The 18,835-nt window shown below is 45.6% G+C and overlaps 1 pseudogene across 1 annotated transcript in view; it reads right to left on the bottom strand.

Annotated features, from left to right (window-relative positions):
• Positions 1 to 18,835, bottom strand: part of LOC146866942 (lysine-specific demethylase 5B-like) — a 492,309-nt pseudogene that overhangs the window by 86,214 nt on the left and 387,260 nt on the right. The window contains exon 11 of the transcript XR_014966721.1: positions 6,611 to 6,816. The product of XR_014966721.1 is annotated as a lysine-specific demethylase 5B-like (transcript). The remainder of the gene's footprint in view (positions 1 to 6,610; positions 6,817 to 18,835) is intronic.

Below are 18,835 nucleotides of genomic sequence, written 5' to 3'. Positions count from 1 at the left end.
ATAAACATCATAACGCTAACCGAAAATTTACCTGGATTTTGGACAAACGACCTCTGACTGAGGTAGATTCATACAAATATCTCAGCTTCCAAATTGATCGCAGACTCACTTTTAAGACCCACATGTCTCAAGGTCATACGAAATCTAAACAGCTGCAGTTCACTTTCAAAACCTTAAAAAACAAGCTTGCAGGGGGCTCCACTGGGCACTTCTTAAAGGTTATAGCAGCAAAATTCCTGCCCACCATCTCATATGGCACAGAAATCTTGAATGGCAAGGATGCTATAGGCTTGAAGTTGGAACAGTCAATCCTCTTTAAGAAGCTGTTCGCAATTCCCCGACACATCCCGCAAGCTCAAATTCGCCTCGAGTATGGTTTAAAAAATCAGATCCCTGACAAACAAGGCACCCTAGTCAAGTATTACTGGAGGATGCGCGACGCAGAGGAAAACACACTCGCACATTACTGTTGGGCGGAAATTGAAAAGCAAGCAAGCTTCACAAATTCAATTTTCAAAGTTCTGAAGGCTTCCCTCTAAGCTCTGAAGTTGGAGGAGGCATGGCTTACAGCCTCCACCTACTCCTGCTTCAAACTATTGGTCAATAAAGCCACAAAACGGCTTTCCATGTCACTAGATAAAATTGCCTTAGCAAAAAACAAACATGCCTGGGCCGTGATTCAGTCATATCAGAGGCTGCAACCCCAACCCTACTTGCAGGATCACTTCTCTGCCGAGAAAAAACATTTTCTCACTTTACTAAGGCTAGGGTCATACCCCTCAAAGGACCTGACCCCAAAATGGAAACAAGCATGGCAATCAACGGAATGTCGCCTGTGTGGAGCTTGGGATGAGTCGTTACTGCATCTACTATGCATCTGCCCTGCCCTGGCAGAAAAGCGCAAAAAGGACCTCCGGGAGATCTTTAGGACGGAACAAATAAGAACTTGTAGAGCAGCAGTGATTCACTGTCTTACGGGCTCATCCATCCCACTGTCCTGCAGAGTAATAAACTTCCTAAAAAATGCAGCAAAAGATTTGGCCAATACAGAATCTGCTAACTAACTTACGCTGTATTAGACTAACTGGTTTCAAAATCATTCGAAATTCTTGTTCAAATGCTAATTTTTTATACTTTTTATATTACCAATCACAATGTACATTCTTGAAAGTTTTATTTATGGTGGTATTCCCCACCCTTTTAAGGTTTTTATGAAATCAAATAAAAGTATATTTCTTCAACAAGCTCCCTGCACCTAACAAGTGAAAACCTCTTTCAATTAATCGGTATTCACCAGATCCTTGGAGAAATCACATGATGATTGGGGAACCCAGTTCGAGGAATGCCTAAGCAAGAAACAAAAAGAGGACTATGATAGCAAAGGAAGCCTTTAGCAGGTTGAAATCTTATCTGCAATTTTGAAAATGAACCGCTTTTTGTATCAGTCTGCTGGCAGAAATTGTTTTGCACCGTTCAAAGGATGTCTTGGAGTGCGGGGAGCCAGTTGGACAACTAAGCGAAAGCTCAGATTTGGGATAAGATGAGGAAATGTAAATCCTGCTCTGGGGCAGACGAGATGTAAAGTTTTATGGCTCTTGCTTGCATAAAGGGTCTTACAAGAGGTCTCCAAATCTACACTTCTCTCTAGAGTTGTGCCTGCAAAAGGATTAGTGGCTTCGATTGTTTTTTCTTCGAGAAACGTAAAACCACGCTGCAGTGGACAAAGAAATGTACCATTTGATTGCGCAAAGGATACACTGTGGTAAACAGCATATCCCCACCCCAGCACTTACATTTGTATTTCTCCCAAACCCCCAGGTCCCATCTTTATTATGAAGACTGACCTGAGGTGGGCTATTGTGGCACTGACGCGAGTGCTTGAGTTCGAGGCGGGTGAGCGACGAGGAGCAGAATTTAGAAAGTGACATCGGTGGAGTGCTGCAGAGTGAGTCCGCTCCACCCACGACTACTAGTTGCCCTGAACAGCAAATGGTAGGTGTGAGAAAGTGCCCTCTTTCTGCATGGTTGCCCCCACTTTTTGCTGAATTGCTGTTGTACTTTGACTGAGTGTGCCCTGCGCTCCTGCTAATCAGGTACCCAGGGCCTATGTTCTTTCCCAAAAACTGCATTGAAGCCTAAACCAAATTGGCATCTCTGGCCACAGGTCAGCCCCAGGTAAATGGTACCACAGGTTCCCAGGGCACTGTGACCAGAGAAAGCCTCTAAGGGCTGCAGCACTTATTGTGCCACCCTTAGAGGTCCTGTACCAGTGACACTGCCTTTGCACGCTGCGTGTCATGGTGCAGAACAAAGTGAAGAGTCGACATGGCACACATCCCAGTGTGCCATGCCACAAACCACTGCCCTTGCATACATCAGTCACCCCTCTAGCTGGGTGCCCTATGCCAGTGGTGAGGGTACAGGTGCATGAGCCCTGTACCTCTACAGTGCCCAAGTTCATTCCTGGGCAGTGCTACCATTAAGAGTATATGGTGCTGGGAGTTTGTCATTACGAACTCCACAACACCATAATGGCTACACTGAAGACTGAGAAGTTTGGTATCCAACTTCTCAGCACATTAAACCCACACTGACGCCAGTGTGGGATTTAATGTAAATTGCATCTTAGAGATGTCCCCTGAAACTCGTCCAACTTCTAGTGACCTGACTGAGTGGCGGCTTAGGCTGCCACAAACAGACATGTTTCTGGACCCCTGGGTCGGGAGCCTGCTGCTCTCTGGGGCCTGAAACAATGCACATCCTGGGACGAGGTGCCAAGCCTCCTACCCCAGGATGGGCAGGGTTCACGAAGGGGAAGCTTCAAAGGCCTGCCACCTTTGTGAGCTTCCCCAGGCCACTTGCTCTCAGCAACTGGTCCCCACTGGTTCTGACCCCCACTTTGGGCGGGAGAACCGGCGGGAAAAATAAGTGAGTTAGAGAGGTGTGCCCACCTCTGCCAACTCCACCCCTCAGGTGGGGGAGGGGAGGTGAGGTGAAGCACAACTCCGAATCCCCGCCATCTGAAGGATGGGGTGGACCCAACCAACCAGGGACAAGCTCATGCCCCCTCCCACTGGAGGGTGGTACAATAGGGGGTGTACCCACCCCACGAAAGGGAGCCATTGGTCCCTGCCCTTTACCTACCTGTAACGCACGTAAATGAAGTATTTAGGGGGCACCCTGAACCTTGCTTCCTGAGATCCAGACAAGAAAGAAGATAAGAAGAAGGACTGAAGAGCCGTGCAGAGCTAACAAGAGGACGACGCCCACTGAATTGGCCCCAGCCCTACTGGCCTGTCTTCCCCTCGAACCTGCTCCTGCGAAATCCCGATGTGTGCTGCAGCCAGCAACCTCAAGAAACCCGGGGGACCTGTCTGCCTTCACTTCTAAAGACTGCATCTCCCGTGAACACAGGATTTGTTCAAACTGCAGCTTCTGGCACCAGCCAGAGACCGCGAATCCAGCTCACTCTGCACCCGCCGAACCCCGCCCGAGCTCAAGTGGAAAAACACCATGAGGAGGTCACCCCAGCAATCCTGACACGAGATCCCGCGACCCCTGACCTGCCTCCAGCTGACGCCTGCAGCCTAAATCAAGAAGGCCCCCCTAACCGCGACCAGGAGCTGGTAAGAAGATCCGACCCCAAAAGGCACCCCTGCACCCGATGCCCCGCAGCCTTGTGTGACCAAACCGACGGTGCCTAACCAACCCTTACCTTCCCAACTTACCTCTCCAAGTAGTGGTCGCACCCAGAAGTCCTTTGTTTCCCTGCCTGTAGTGCTTTTGCAAACCGGAGGTTCTCCATAGAAAACAACAGGGCGTACAACGTCGAAATAGCACTCTGCACCCGACCGCCCCTGTGACGCTGAGGGTGCACCTTTTGTGTTACTTTGTTTCCCCATTTGCCCTGACCTTGACCTTAGGAGCTTTGCTCCCACAACCCAGTGGCTTGCTTATCAGCAGCCACCAACAGGAGGTCCCCTATCCCCCAATGGATAACATTGGGCCGCAACACTCTGCACCCGGCTGCCCTAGTGCCGCTGAGGGTGCAACAACAGTGCATCACTGACCCTGGGGGACCCCTGAATCTAACCCCAGAACCTTAACGCCCACAGACAATTACTTACCTGTGAACCGTTAACTTGTTTTTACTCCATAGGATAACATTAACTATTTGTCTCCAAACAGTTTTTAGTGTGGAGTTTTGAAATCTAAAAATATTCTTTAAAAATCATGCGAATAACCAAAACGTAATTACTTACCTGTTTCCAGGAAATGTCCCAGTGCTGAATCTAGGTATCCAGCACTGAGTTAGAGCAGTAACATAAAAAGTAACTTACCTGTAATTTACTGAAAAAGCCTATTCATTTCAATGTACTGTATTTGCCAAGTGTTGCAACCTACTGCATCCCCTGTAAATCAAACAAAGTACAATTGCTATTGCATTTTCAAACTGTCCTATATCCAGTAACTTATTACTGAAAAGTATTTAATGCTTACCTGTGCCAGGCTTGCTTGGTTCTAAAAATAAAACAACACAATTGGCCTAGAGTTCAGTTATTGAGTGTGTGAAATCATTTGCTGACTGTTTACATCAAATGCTTAACACTGTCCTCTGATACTGCCTTACTGCTCGACCACTCTACCACAATTAGAGAATAAGGTTCTACCTAACTTTAACCTCTGCCTACCTTTGGGGTCACTTGGACTCTATACACACTATACCTCATTTTGGTGTAGTATATATAGAGCCAGTTTCTTACATAGAACAGTTTGAAAAGGCAATAGAAATTGTACTTTGTTTGATTTACAGGGGATGCAGTAAGTTGCAACACTTAGGAAATACAGTACATTGAAATATATAGGCTTTACGGTGTGCACCTAGGCCCGAAGGTGAAGGTGTTACTGAAGCCTTTTTATGAGTGGGTGGGTGGGAGGGGTCAAAGTCAGTACTTACGACCCGCTGCCCTGGAGTGATGTCTTTGACGTCGGAGTCGTCGGCTTCGGAGGCGCTAATGTTGCCCTCTTCGATCTGCTCCTGCTCCGGTACATTGATTGCTTCTTGGAAGATATTGACCGGTATCTATGTTGATGATCGAGCCATGCTTCTTCGAGCCCGACGATCCCGTATTGTTTTCTTGGAGCGGAAAGAGGCACAAGCTGGACAGTCTTTGGCCTCGTGCTCAAGTTAAAGGCAGAGGTTACACACCTCGTGAAGATCAGCGTGTGGAAACTTGGATCCACATTGAGGACACTTTTTGAAAGGAGTTCTTTCCATGAGCCAAAGGCCTAATGGCGTGGCTAGGCCTGAAGGCATGTGTCGACAACCGGAATAGAAGAATTCAAGTTTGTAGAGATGCACTTCAATAGGGAAATGAGATTGAAACAATACCGAAGAATGGGTGAAGGATTGCGCGTCGAAAGGTAGAACGGTAACGACACCGAACTGGAGCGTGACGAACACAACCGAGCCTGATGGAAAAAAAAGACAATCTGAAGATGGAGTCGATGCCCACGCGCACTATTGTCCAAAGGAGGAGTCATCTATCTTGTGACTTCCAAAGACTTAGTCCAATACAACAACAAAGTGCAAACATCCGGGCCCAACACCAGATGGTGATCTATGCACAGCGTGTGATCTGCAGCTCATATGCCGCAAACAAGAGTGTTTTTCTAGTTTTTGAGACGCACTGAGAATGGTGAAACGCATACAAAACAATACAGACAATACAGTGTGTTGCGCACCGAGAGGATCCCGAAGGACGGTGTCTAACCAGAGCGCTGCAACCCACGTCCGAACCCGATGGCGGAAAGAAATCAATCTAACAGTGGAGTCGATGCCCATGTGCACTATCACTGAAAGGAGGAGTCACCTTACCTTGTGACTGGAAAATACTTCTTCGAAGACAACAACTTGCAAACATCCTTTTTTACAAAAAGACGGTGCACCAAGGGAAAAGTCTTTTCACTAAATCCAATTTGTTGTTCTTTTATTTTCATTCAATTTTCAAGAAACCGACTCAGCCAACGCGTTTCGTTCTCTACGAACTTCGTCAGGGCTGTGAGAAAACATAGATAAAAACATACATATGTATAAAACACATAAAATACACCATGAGACACAACAAACTACATTGCCAATACTACATAGAAATGTGCACCGTCTTTTTGTAAAAAAGTTTGTATATCTGGTTTTCCAGTAGAGCAAAAGTACGGCATGCTCTGGACGTGTTTCTGCACCCTTTTAAAAATTGTGTATTGATTTTGGATTTGGTGTGCTTAACTGTGGTCAGCCGTACGTTCCTTTTGGTTACAACTTGCAAACATCCGGACACAACACTAGATGGCAGGAGTATGCAAAGCATGTGTATCTACAGCACACATGCCTAAAACACACATTTATCATGTCTTTAAAACTGTCTGAGACAAGTCACACATTTTTCTGACATGCACTCGGAGATAATCAGACAATGTTTGGTTGGGTGGGTGGTTCAGGAAATACATTATTCAGTGCTTTGCCATTGTGTCTCCAACATAAAAGGTCAACAGTAAAGGGTAAATACATATTTCCCAAGCACTCAAAGAAATAAAGAAAAACACTAGTTGGTACCTCTTCTTTTTGTGGAGCATGTTCCTCTATGCACTCTGCAACTGTGTTCTTCTCACTGGGGATCCACAAGGAAGAATTGTGCTTTGTTTGCTCAGCGAATTGCTGCTGTTGCATGAATAACATATGGTAGAGCTCCTGTATTTCTGGTAGAGAGACCTGCAGTGACTGGGCTTCCATAAGCACTTCTTCTAGTTCTGCACTTAGACCTACAATGATATCATTTAAGACTCTGGTAATGACAGATCGTATGAGACAGTTTGTGCATTACTATATGGTTATAATTCTCCTGATATATTAAAATAATGAAAACACCAGATGCTAAACAGTTCTATCAATTAACATGGTTCATGCCTTCAACATAGGTTACAACAAAACCACCTAGATAAAACATTCAGTATTTCAGCAATCTTCTGCACATCAGAAGAGGTATGAAAATAGTTACTTACCTCTAACTCCAGTTCCCCAACATTGGAATCTTTTATACAAACACATGCTTGAATTCTTCCCCGTTGTCAGGCTGGGAATCCCCGGTGCATTAAAGTAGCAGTATACAGTGTAAAATAAACAGCATACAAATTAAAATGCCCACTGGCCTGAAACATGGTATGTTTAGTAACACATCCACCTCATTTGAAAGAACCCAAACTTCGGCCAATGAGATGTAAGCTTAAGCTCTCCTACTCCCCCTAGAGGCCATAATAGCTCAGATTTCAAACACACATGTAAGAATAAATATGATGACCCACTGACTGGGAAGGAGGGAGGGTTGCATGTGAATATATAAAATATATCAATGTTGAGGAACTGGAGTTACAGGTAAGTAACTAATTTCTTCTGCAACATTGGCTCTTTGATATATTCACATTCTTTAATCAGAATAGCAAGGAGTACAAATTATAAAATACATGCAGGAAGCAGAATTACCATTAATGGAAACGATTTCTCAGCACTGCCTGTCCTACTGTTGCATCAGCTTCTGCGGTCATGTCTAGGCAGTAATGCTTCATCAATGTATGCCTGCTCCTCCAGGTGGCTGTATGGTAGATGTCTTTTAAAGATACCGCAGCATGGAGTGCTGCAGTTGAAATCATGCCCCTGGTGGAACGCACACACACTTTCCCCTGGAGACGACGCTTGGCTCTGGCGTGACTGAAAGCACTACAGACTGAGGGCAAACAAGTTAGCCCCTGTTTGGACACGGCTTTGCCTTTGCATGGTTGACCAAATTATACAAATATCTGGTCTTATATGTGCATGTCCTTTGTTTTGTCTATATAGAATTTGAGACATATATGCAAGTCTAGAGAATGTAATGATCTTTCTGCTCTTGAAGGTGGATTGGGAATGAAAGATGCAAGAATGGCAGGCTCATTTAAATGGAGGTCAGTAGGCACCCAAGGAATGAATTTAGGACTCATCCATAATGAATCTGCAAAAAGGTTCCCCGATGGTAAATGCCTAAATAACTCTCACTCTTCTAGTGGATGTCAGAGCCAGGAGTAGTACTATCTTCCAGGAGACAAATTTTAAGTTGGCTCTATGTATAGGATCAAAAGGAGGTAAGATAAGTTGGCCGAAGACAGTGTTAAGCTCTCATGGAACTGGAGGATGCCGGAGACGTGGAAAAGGTCTGAAGAGCCCTTTAATAAACTGTTAAATTACCCTTTGGGAAAACAGAGTAGACGTGGATGTATCCATCCTCCTAAATCTGGAGACTGTACCCAGATGGACAGTGACTTAAGAATATTTGAGAATGCTCTTGCCCACTTTAAATACAGAAGGATCGAAGAAGTATAGGAAGCTGGATCTGTATATACCATACCAAAATGAGGTATAGAGTGCACAGAGTGCAGTGGAACTCCAAAGGAATGCAGAGGTAAAAGTAGATAGCACCTTATTCTCCATTTGTGGTAGTGTGGGCGAGCAGTAAGGCTTTATCAGAGGGTAGTGTTAAGCATGTGTTGTACATACTCAATCTGCAAATGATGTCACACACTCAAAGACTGAACTCAGACCAATTTGATTTGTATAAAAATATTATTTGGTTGCATTTATTTTCTAGAACCAAGCAATCATGGCACGGGTAAGTGTAAATGGTACTTTTCAAGGCAAGTTGAACAATAAACGCAAGCTGAATGAAAATGACTGTTACAGATGTGTAAATACTTTTAATATAGTTGAAATTACTGCTAGATTACTTTTGATTACTTTGCAGATAACTTTTTCTACTCAGTGTGATACGCCTAGATATCACACTGGGACATTTCCTAGAGAAAAGGTACGTAAAGTAGTTTTCAATTATTTCCAGTTTTTCAAGTTCTCTTACAAAACCAAATCCACACAGAACAATTTAAGGGAAAAAAGTAAATTTATTCCTATGGGGAAAATATGGTTATTGGTTAACAGGTAAGTACTTGGTTGTGGGAGCTGGTATTCAGGGGTTAGAACCAGGGTTCCCCCAGGGTCAAGGATGCACTCTCAAAGCACCCTCAGCGGCACTAGTGTGGTCGGGTGCAGAGTGCTGAGGCCCAATGTTATCCAATGGGGAAGAGGGGGCCTCCAGGTTGTGGGAGCAAAGCTCCTCGTGAAAGGCTCAGGGCAAAGGGGGATCCGAGATAGCACCCAAAGTACACCCACAGCCGTGCAGGGACGGCTGGGTGCAGGGTGCTGTTTTGGCGTCGGGTGCCCTGTTGTTTTCAATAGGAGTTGCCGGTATTGGATTTTGGCTGCATGCTCGGTCCAGGAAGACTTCTGGGAGGAACCAACAGCTGAGCAAGTAAGTTGGAGGGCTTAGGAACATAGGTGCACCTCGGGTTCTCTTCTCCAGGGCGCAGGGCGGCTTGATGCAGGGGTGTCTTTTGAGGTTGGATTTTTGCCAGGCCACTCATGGTGGGAGGGGGGCCTCCGTGCAGAGGCTTCAGGAAACATCATTGAGTCCTGGAGGGGCCAACCCACGGTAGACTCAGACTTTGCAGCGCTGGGGGACCTCGCTGGGACTGGTGGGCCACCTGGATTCAGGCCGTAGGCATCGGGTGCAGTGGTGGTTCCAGGCGTCGGGTTTCTTTATCCTCAGCAGGCTCAGAGTCTGTCTTGGGAGTTTCTTTTGAACACAGCTGCTGTTCACAGGATATCCTATCAGTCAGTCAAATAACTTTATTCGGTTAATTAAAACCATAAAAGCAATACATAGTACATAAAACAAGGTTAAAATACAATTAAACAAATTTAAAGGTGATTGCCAATCCTGGATAAAAAACATGTTAAAAAAGGATTTACAAGAACAAGTTTAAAAAATAGATATAGGGAGTACCCATTTCAGTATATTTCAAACATTCCCACCCAAAAATTTTTTTTTTTTTTTTTTTTTTTGCAAGTGTCAGGTTTGGTGGTTGATTTTTGGGACAAGTCTTGTTTTATTTTGTCTAACGGCTGCTACCAAAAAACAAGCTACACCATATGTGACCTGTACCGAGTTCAACATCTGTAGGTATAATAGAGCCGGCCGTACCTGCGCAAAGTTTAAGTCTTTCAAGATAGGGAAAAGAAATTTTTTACGGGCCACCAAATAATGTTCACAAAGCATAACTAGGTGCAGAGTGTCCTGTGTGGAAAAAAAATCGCAGGTGCAGGGTGGGGAATCTTCTGGAGTACCCCACTTTGTGTACGAGCCAAGCACAAGATGTATCAGGTTGAACCTGAACCTTATAAGTAGGAAACGATGATATGGTTTGGTTACATATTTTAAATAAGGTTCCATAGCCATGGACGACGAAAGTTGGTAAAATGATCTTACCATTGGTTTACAAAGCTCAACCGTTTCCCTCTCAGCCTCCAACATATTTCGAAAGTGCTGCTTGACCCACCTTACATCCTCTTTCTTAAGATTCTGTGGAAAAGAGTACATATCCGGGCGCCCTAGCCTAGCGCATGCCGCTCTAACATACGCCAGCCACGGTATGCTGTCTGCTTTATCCAGAGTCATACAATCTTTGAGAATGCAATGATTCAATGTGATCTCCTCATTTGTCCAGGTTTTAATCCAACATAACAGTGGGGACATTTTTAAGAGATCAGTGACATGTCCCAAGCCTATTTCGTTATGGATTGAATATGTAGGAGATGATTTCGGGAGTGATAACAAGGCTCGTATAAAATTGTTTTCTGCAATTTGGATGCCTGGGGCTGAAACGTAGCCCCAAATATCAGCCCCATAGGATGCAATTGCCACACATTTGGCTCTATAAATACGAGTCATGGCTTCCATGGGTCTCGAACCCAATCTTTTGGAGAAATGCATAAGAGCTGTGGTGGATCTGCTAACTCCATTCTCCTTTAGTTTCAGTTGGGCACCCCAAGTTCCTTTCTCGTCAAAGGTGACTCCCAAATAGCAAAAGAAGGGTACCCTCGAAATTGGAGAACTGTTACAGCTGAAGGACCTAACCTTCATATTTTTCTTCCGTGAACCTGTAACCATAACATGAGATTTAGCAGTGTTAATCTTTAGGTCCAAGGCTTCCATAAAACCACCAAAGTGATCTAATAGTCTTTGCAGGCCCGTACCAGTCCGAGCTATAAGGACAGCGTCGTCCGCGTATAGGAGGACCGGAATGGGTAGCCTCCCCATACGCGGCATGTCCAAGGTAGCTGAGTTCAGGGATTTCCCCAAGGAGTTAATATACAGTGTGAAGAGGAGAGGGGCCAGGATGCAGCCTTGTCTGACCCCTCTCCCTGACCTAAACTTCGCCGTGCATCTTCCTTCCCTTGTTACCCTAAAAGAGGCGGACAAGTTTTGATGGAGGTCGTGCAAAAAATTAACCAAAGTAGTGTCCAAACCCAAGTCACGCAAAATAATCCACAATTTTGAACGGTTAACCAAATCAAAAGCAGAAGATAAGTCCATAAATCCCAAATAAAGAAGCCCCCCCTTCACCACGGTGTATTTGCTAATAATGAGGTGAAGGTTTAAACATTGGTCCATGGTCCCTCTATGTGCTCTGAAACCATACTGTAGTTCCGAAAGGATCCCGCTCTCCACAAGCCAATCCCCCAGTCTTTGCAGAATGACTCTGCCCAGGATCTTAACGGCAGAGTCCAACAGGGAGATTGGCCTGTAGCAGGCAGGGTCCCCCCTGTTCCCTTTCTTGAAGATGGGCACAATAATAGAGGTAGACCAGGAGGAAGGAAAACCAGCTGCAGGTATCGCATTGAAAACATTGGTTAATATTTTTGACCAAAATTGCGGATACTGGATGTAGAGATCTGCGGGGACCCCATCAGGTCCCGGGGCCTTGTGTTTACTTGTGTCTTTAATCGCCCTTTCAACCTCGGTGGTATTAAACTCCATAACCAGGTGGGATGAAGCATGGGCACTGACTGGTGAAGTTAATGCTGTGGATTCATAAATCTGTTTGAAGTGGCCTAGCCATCTATCGTCTTCGATCACACAGTCCATATCAGTTTTCCCATCCTCGGAAAAAAAAGGCTGGTTCACAGTGGCCCAAAACTTTTTGCTGTCTCTCAATACATCAATGGATAGTAAACTATCCCAAGCTTCCTCCTTAATTTGGGTTTTGCGATTAATAACTGCAATTTTGTATTCCTTCCTTAGGTTAGCCACTAAGGGCCTGTCTCTGGGTTTATATTTTAGTGCTTTCAGCAGGGCACTGTGTTTTAGCGAGCATTCCTTGTTAAACCATTTGTAAATCTTCTTATTCCTTTGTGCGCCTGGCCTTGGCTCCAGGTTCTTAGTGATCCTTACACATATCTCCTCATATGCAGCCACTACATCGGAGCCCAGGGCGGTTGGATCTAAGCACACTGCCATATTAGCCTCCGACTCTTGGGCTAATGTTTGGAAGAATTGATCAGGGACAATCATCCCCCATTTTAGACGCCTTCCCTGGTCCTTAGTCGTCAAGTCTTTTCAAGCTGCCACGCCTGTCAATCTACTGATCCGGAAACAGTCTAGGTCCAGCATTAGGAGGACAGGATGATGATCACTGAAACTAGCAGTAACAACCCTATACTCACATGCCTTTAACAGGACCCCGGTTGATACAAAAATATAGTCTATGACGGTGTTGGCGTCTCTCCCAATAAAGGTTGGGGCTCTGGGTTCATTTTTGCCCTGATCAAATTCAAATAGGTTTAAGTTCGCAAGGAAAGTCTCAAGACACTCACCCTCGTTCGTGTGTTCGAAATGGGGAATGCCCTCGGTCGGTAAACCCCCATATCTATCGTTATAGCAATCTCCCTCACAAGGGTGAATGTTAAAATCACCCAGGATTACCATCTCTGGGACGGAAATGCAATCTTGTCTATAGACTGACAGGAAGTCTAACAGGGAGGTCAAATGCTCATTCGCGTAGGAAACCTCCTTGGAATTATAGAAATTAATAAGCAAAACATTTTTTGAATCAGGTAGAGTCCACTCCACAACTAACGTGTTCATGGGTGCGGAATCTAGTTTTTTAAAAGCCCCCACCAAGTCCAGAGAACACAGTGTGAGTAGGCCACCCTTTGCTCTGCCTCTTGCTCTTGGAACTGCTGGAGTAGAAAAACTGCGGAAACCATCCAATGAAAAACTTGTGGTGGTGTCCCATGTTTCTTGGATTGCCAGGATGTCGTATTGTTTTACGAACCCTTGCCATATGGGATCTAGAGCCTTTACATTTAAACCCGCCACATTCCAGGTGAGAAATTTACAATATAGTGAATCTACGTTAGGAGGGGTATGCGCTCCCCGGCACTCGCCCTCCGCCGGGCCTTTGTCAGGCGTAGGAGATAAGTTTAATTTAATCAAGTCCTCCGTAGCAACATCCTTACATGGTTGAATAGGAATAATCTGATAACTCCGTCCAATTGACGAGCCCTGTGTTTGTCAGTCAACCCAGTCTGTGGTTGACAGGCATTCAAAGCGATTGGCTATTGGAAAGTGCAAGGGATTGTCTAGACCATTTGTAAGCTGGTGGTAATAATAAGGTTGGATGTGATGTGGACCAACAAGAGGACCGCCTTGGCGCGGTCTACCTCTTCTGCTCCTTGCCAGGTTCCATCCCGCATCCCACCCCTCCTCCCACCCAAGGGATTGTATTTCCCAGGGGGGATTAAGTCTCTGTCTGGATTTACGGTCATGCGGTCCTTTTAACCAGCTCCATCGATTATCAGCTTGATTTTGTGGTAGATAAAAGTAGGAAAGAGGTCTAGCAGTCACCGTGCTCGCCTGATATCTAGGGGATCCACTACTACAAATAAAATCTACAACCTCCGTATTCTCAAAGGTGACCACTACGCAGTCCCCTTGTAGGTTTTTTCTGTTGCCTCCCACCCACGGAACTCTCTCTATCATTAGAATATTGCTCGGTATGTTTGGCGGGAGGGGATAATTTTTGGATAGCCAGTGACATACTTTGTTTTTAAGAGCCTGGTACGATTCTACTTCTGATGGAGGAATTTCAGTAACACCAGTGAGAATGATCACGTAGGGACAGGCATCAGGGGGAAGGTGAATATTTCTGCGGGCCATGCCCTTGGCTCTGTCGGGTGCATCAAGATTTAGAGGCTGTGATAAGCAATCACTTGATGTAGCCTGAGGGGTTGGATTAATTTTAATTGTTTTCTGGGTTTGATCTGTTTTCTGAGTTTGGTCAATTACAGAGGGCTTTGTTTTGGTGCCAACCTGGTTTGGAGTGTTACTAGGTTTCTTGGGGGCCACATTTTTGGTCTCCAACGTTCTGTTAACAGCCACCGAAGGCTTGTTGGCCGTTTTAGGTGGGATGGTGACCTGGGCGGTTTTGTTGTTCAAAGTAAAACTAGGGGCACTTATATCCTTATGTATGTTTTTTAGGACAATTTCCAGGCAGCGTAATCTAGCCTCTATGGGTTCCAGCAATACTTTTAACATATTAAAAATAGTGGTGTTATTTATGCTTGAACCATTCCCCTCCTGTGATGGTGATTTTGCTAAATTACCAACTTCCCCACTCAGCTCCAGAATTTCCTCCAGACTTTGGTCGATGATAGTGTCGTCTGGAAGGCTCAAGGGTAAACCACTCTTAATAGAATGCGGTCCCCCTGTGGGACTAGGTAAAACTACTGGCAATTTATCCATGTTAGGGAGGTTAGGGGGAATTCGAACCTTCTTTCCTTTAGGAATGGATGGTTTCTTGGCCTTTCGATTTTGCTTGGGGATTGCCCCTTCTATCCGGCCCCTTTCTTTTGTAGCGGATATGGTGTTAGAGGTGTTTGACTCACTTTGTTGCACTCCACTCTCTGTTAGGAGATAAAGGTTAGGAGAAGCCTCCAGATCCTGTAAAGTGTTTGAAGCATCAAGATCCCCAGTCTCTCCAGTGCTATGTACTAGGGCCTGTATATCTGTCCGAGAGTCAATGTTAGGAGTCTGTGCCTGTGCAATAAGGCCCAGGGAGGATCGCTTGGCCATGGCCAAGTCTTGGGACACTCTCCTATCCATTAGTATTATTCCCTCGTCGATTAACGCATGAGTGCGGGTGATAAAACCGTCCAGAGTTCCGGTGAGTTTTTTAGCTCCTACAGCGGCCATACTTCTAGTTTCGCGACAGTTCATAACCCGTATTTCCTAGCAGTAGTAGCAAAACGGAGCTAAGTGTAACCGACCAGGGTTTGTGGCCCAGTCCAGCCTCTTCTGGCCTCTGAGGGCCACAGAGGGCCCGCCCTTTGCCCGGGCTTCGCTCGGCATCCCGCTCGCGTCCCGCTGAGCGGAAGAGCGCTGTTCTTAAAGGAGGCGTTGCGGCCGGGGGCGTGTCTTGCTGGGGGCGCGGCCGTGCACACCTGTGCAGCGCAGGGACTCCTGGTCTAGAGAGTCCCTGCAGCACGCGCCCTCAGTTACCTCACGCTGTTGTTCCCTCCTCCTTCCGGGTGCTCTCCGGCGCTCCTGCAGCCTCGACCCCACGCCAAATGCCGCGCAGCGGCACCCGCGAAGCGGGTGCTGCAAGTTGTTAAACAGCGATATGGCGGTCAATCCCTCCAGGGACACGGGGAGGCTACAAGATGAGTTGGCGGTTTCCCAGTTCACTTAGTCGGCAAGTGGCGGCGTCCTGGTAACGTTCCTCGCAAATAAGGGTCCTATCCTATCTTTTTTGAAGGTAGTCAGTCATTCCAAGGGTTCTGGAGGTCGCTGTTTGAAGGGTAAGGTGACTTTTGGCGCAGGATATCTGAAAACTGCAAAGGGGCCGGTAGGACTGGGGCAAAGTCAGTTCTTCTCTGCAGTCTCCTCTGCTGGGCGTCTTCTTTCGTCCTTCATAGCTTGCGAGAATCTCTCTTTTTAGTTCAGGGCTGACCCTAAATACTGTATTTAGGGGGCGTTTAATGGGTCTTGAGGTCAGTAGCCAATGGGCTACTAACCTTAGGGCGACTACGCCCTTGGTGTGCTCACCCCACGTGGGGGAGTGGGCATAATCCCCAATCCTGATTGGAGAGTGCCTGCCATCTGCAAGATGGTGGGCACTGAAGAGTGGGCTTCACCTCGCCTCTCCCACCAGAGTGGTGGGGTTGGCAGAGGTGGGTACACCTTCCGGGCTGGCTAATGTTTCTTGCCTATCTTCCCGCCGAAAAGGAGAGACAGGAAGGGGGCCCGCTCCTGATAGCAGAAGAGGGAGGGGGATGCATTACAAAGGCGGCAAGGTCTTTGAAGCTCCCCTGCCGTAGATGGCTCTTCCTGGCCTGGGGAAGGTGTGACCAGCTCCACCCAGGAAAGGCTTTGTTTCTGGGCCCAGGAAGTGAATGCTCCCACCCCCATGGGTCCAGTAACATGTCTCGTGGTTGCAGGCTTGTCAGGGAACCCACCAGAGGCTGGTCGTTTTTCAGGGGGCATCGCTAAGATGTTCTCTGAGTGCATTTTTCATTAAATCCCACACTGGCATCAATGTGGGTTTAATGTGCTGAGAAGTTTGATACCAAACTCCCCAGTTTTCAGTAAAGCCATTATGGTGCTGTGGAGTTCATAATGACAAATGTATATTTTCTTACCCGTCGGTGTAGTTTTGCAGCTTGAAGACTTTCTGGATTCACTTTGCTGTGCATTGTTCAGCCATCCTGTGGTTGGGTCCGGAATTGTAGTCTTTTTTCTCTTTTTTTTATTTCCCCCGTGGCCCAGGTGCGTGTCGACATACCACCATTTGCTGTCCTTCGTGACGTTGACGCGCTTCCTCCGGAGGCTCCCACCTTTGGTCGTTATCGTCTGATTCTTTTTTCTTGTCGTGTGTTACTCTTTCTCTTCTTTTAACTCCTAAAGTCTTATTCCTGTTTTAATCCTCTTCCTCCTGTCTCATCTTTCGGGTGGAGGAGGGTGGGATCGCTAGTGAATCCAGAAAGTCTTCAAGCTGCAAAACTACACCGACAGGTAAGAAACTATATGTTTTGCAGCGTGAATCTTTCTGGATTCACAATCCTGTGCATAGACTTTGTAGCGGTTTGTCGTTATTGTGGTGGCTGGTTGGAAGATGAGCTCTGATTATTGAATATGTGTAGCAAGCCCTTCTGTCCTACTTGCTCTTCCTTGTTCATTTGAATATCTACACAATAGTGCTCAGTGAACGTGTGCACTGCAGACCATGTTGCGGCTTGGCAAATGTCTTGAATAGGTGTGTTTGCTAGAAACGCAATTGTTGCTCCTTTCTTCCTTGTTGAGTGAGCATGAGCTGCTCCTTGTAACTGTTGTCCTGCTGGTTTGTGGCAGAGTTGTATGGTTAGTGCAATGGTATTTTTGGTAACTGGTCGCCCCAAAAATCTGCTGGCAAAGGATACATAGAACTACTTTGTCTTTCTGCACTCCTTTGTCCATTGCATATAATGCATTACTGCCCTCCTGGCATCCAGTGTGTGTAACGCCCTTTCTGTGCTTATGGTAGGTTTTTGGAAAAAACTTGGTATTTGAATTGTCTGGTTGATGTGGAACCGTGACACCACCTTTGGCATGAAGTGTTGATCTGTTCTCATTACAATCCTATCATTGTGTATTTGCAGGTAAGGCTCTTGAAGTGTTAGTGAAATATACACTAAAAATCACCCGATCAACGAAAACGAAATTACTCACCTGTTACCAGGAGAGATCCCAGTGCTGACCCTACAAAGCAATTACAACTGTGATTTTGCGATAACCAAACTTTCCTCCATAGGATAACATTGCCTGGTTTTTGCCAGAAAGTGTCGATTTTTGAAACATACAAATATTCCTTAAAAATCGCCTGTGTAACAAAAACGATTTCTTTCAACTGTTTACAGGAGATGCACCTGGGCTGAATCCAGGATCCAACCCTGAGTAAGAAAAACCTATGCAAAGTAATTCCCATTGAGCTCAATGTTATAATTGTGTTTAACTTTTGTTGCCTATTGCAACGACTGTAACTACTGCATTCAAAAGTCTATTGCTACTTGAAAGTATTCAACTAGATTAGTATGTTTATACCTACTTGTGGTTCTAAAATAAAACAATATATTTTTTATATACAAAACAATTGGCCTAGAGTTCAGTTCTTGAGTGTGTGAGACCATTTGCTGACTGAGTGTGTACAACAAATGCTTTACACTGTCCTCTGATACTGCCTTAATGCTCGACCAAGCTACCACTTTAGAGAGTAAGGTTATATTTAACTTTAACCTCTGCCAAACCTCTGGGGACTGTGGATTCTATACACACTGAACCTTACTTTGGTGCAGTATATACAGAGTCACTTTCTTAAATTGGTGGATCAGTGGTGGGATACAAACTTGCATTTGTTGGACTACTTGGTTACCATCTGATCACACAACAGAACTCTTAAATTGCCTTTAGAATTCAGATTTTTCTAAATTGGACTTTCCAAAATACTAAAGGTCTTGTCAGGGCCTTGCTTAAAGTCCCCTTAGTATTTTAGAAAAATAAAAGTCACTGTAGTCAAGCGTAGAGGGTTACAACTGTCTGGTCTGGTTAGAATGTCTCAAAAGAATCCAGCTATTAGTGAAGGTAATATCATGCAGGACCTGGTTGAGGAGCTCAACCTCACACCTTAATTACACTTGTCTTTCAAGGAATTGAGGTCCTTATGCAAACTAAAAGGTATAACAATGGGCCTGCATCCAACCAAACAAGAGCTCCAGGAGCTCCTGGCTAAGTATGCAAAGGACCACCCCTCTGAACATGGTGATGACCAGTCAGACGAGGAAAGGGAGGAGGATGAGGGGGATAGTGACCCCCCCCCTCCTCCAATA

The sequence above is a fragment of the Triturus cristatus genome, chromosome 1_2 (assembly GCF_964204655.1).
Source record: "Triturus cristatus chromosome 1_2, aTriCri1.1, whole genome shotgun sequence".
NCBI lineage: Eukaryota > Metazoa > Chordata > Amphibia > Caudata > Salamandridae > Triturus > Triturus cristatus.
This window is presented reverse-complemented; position numbering and strand designations above follow the sequence as displayed.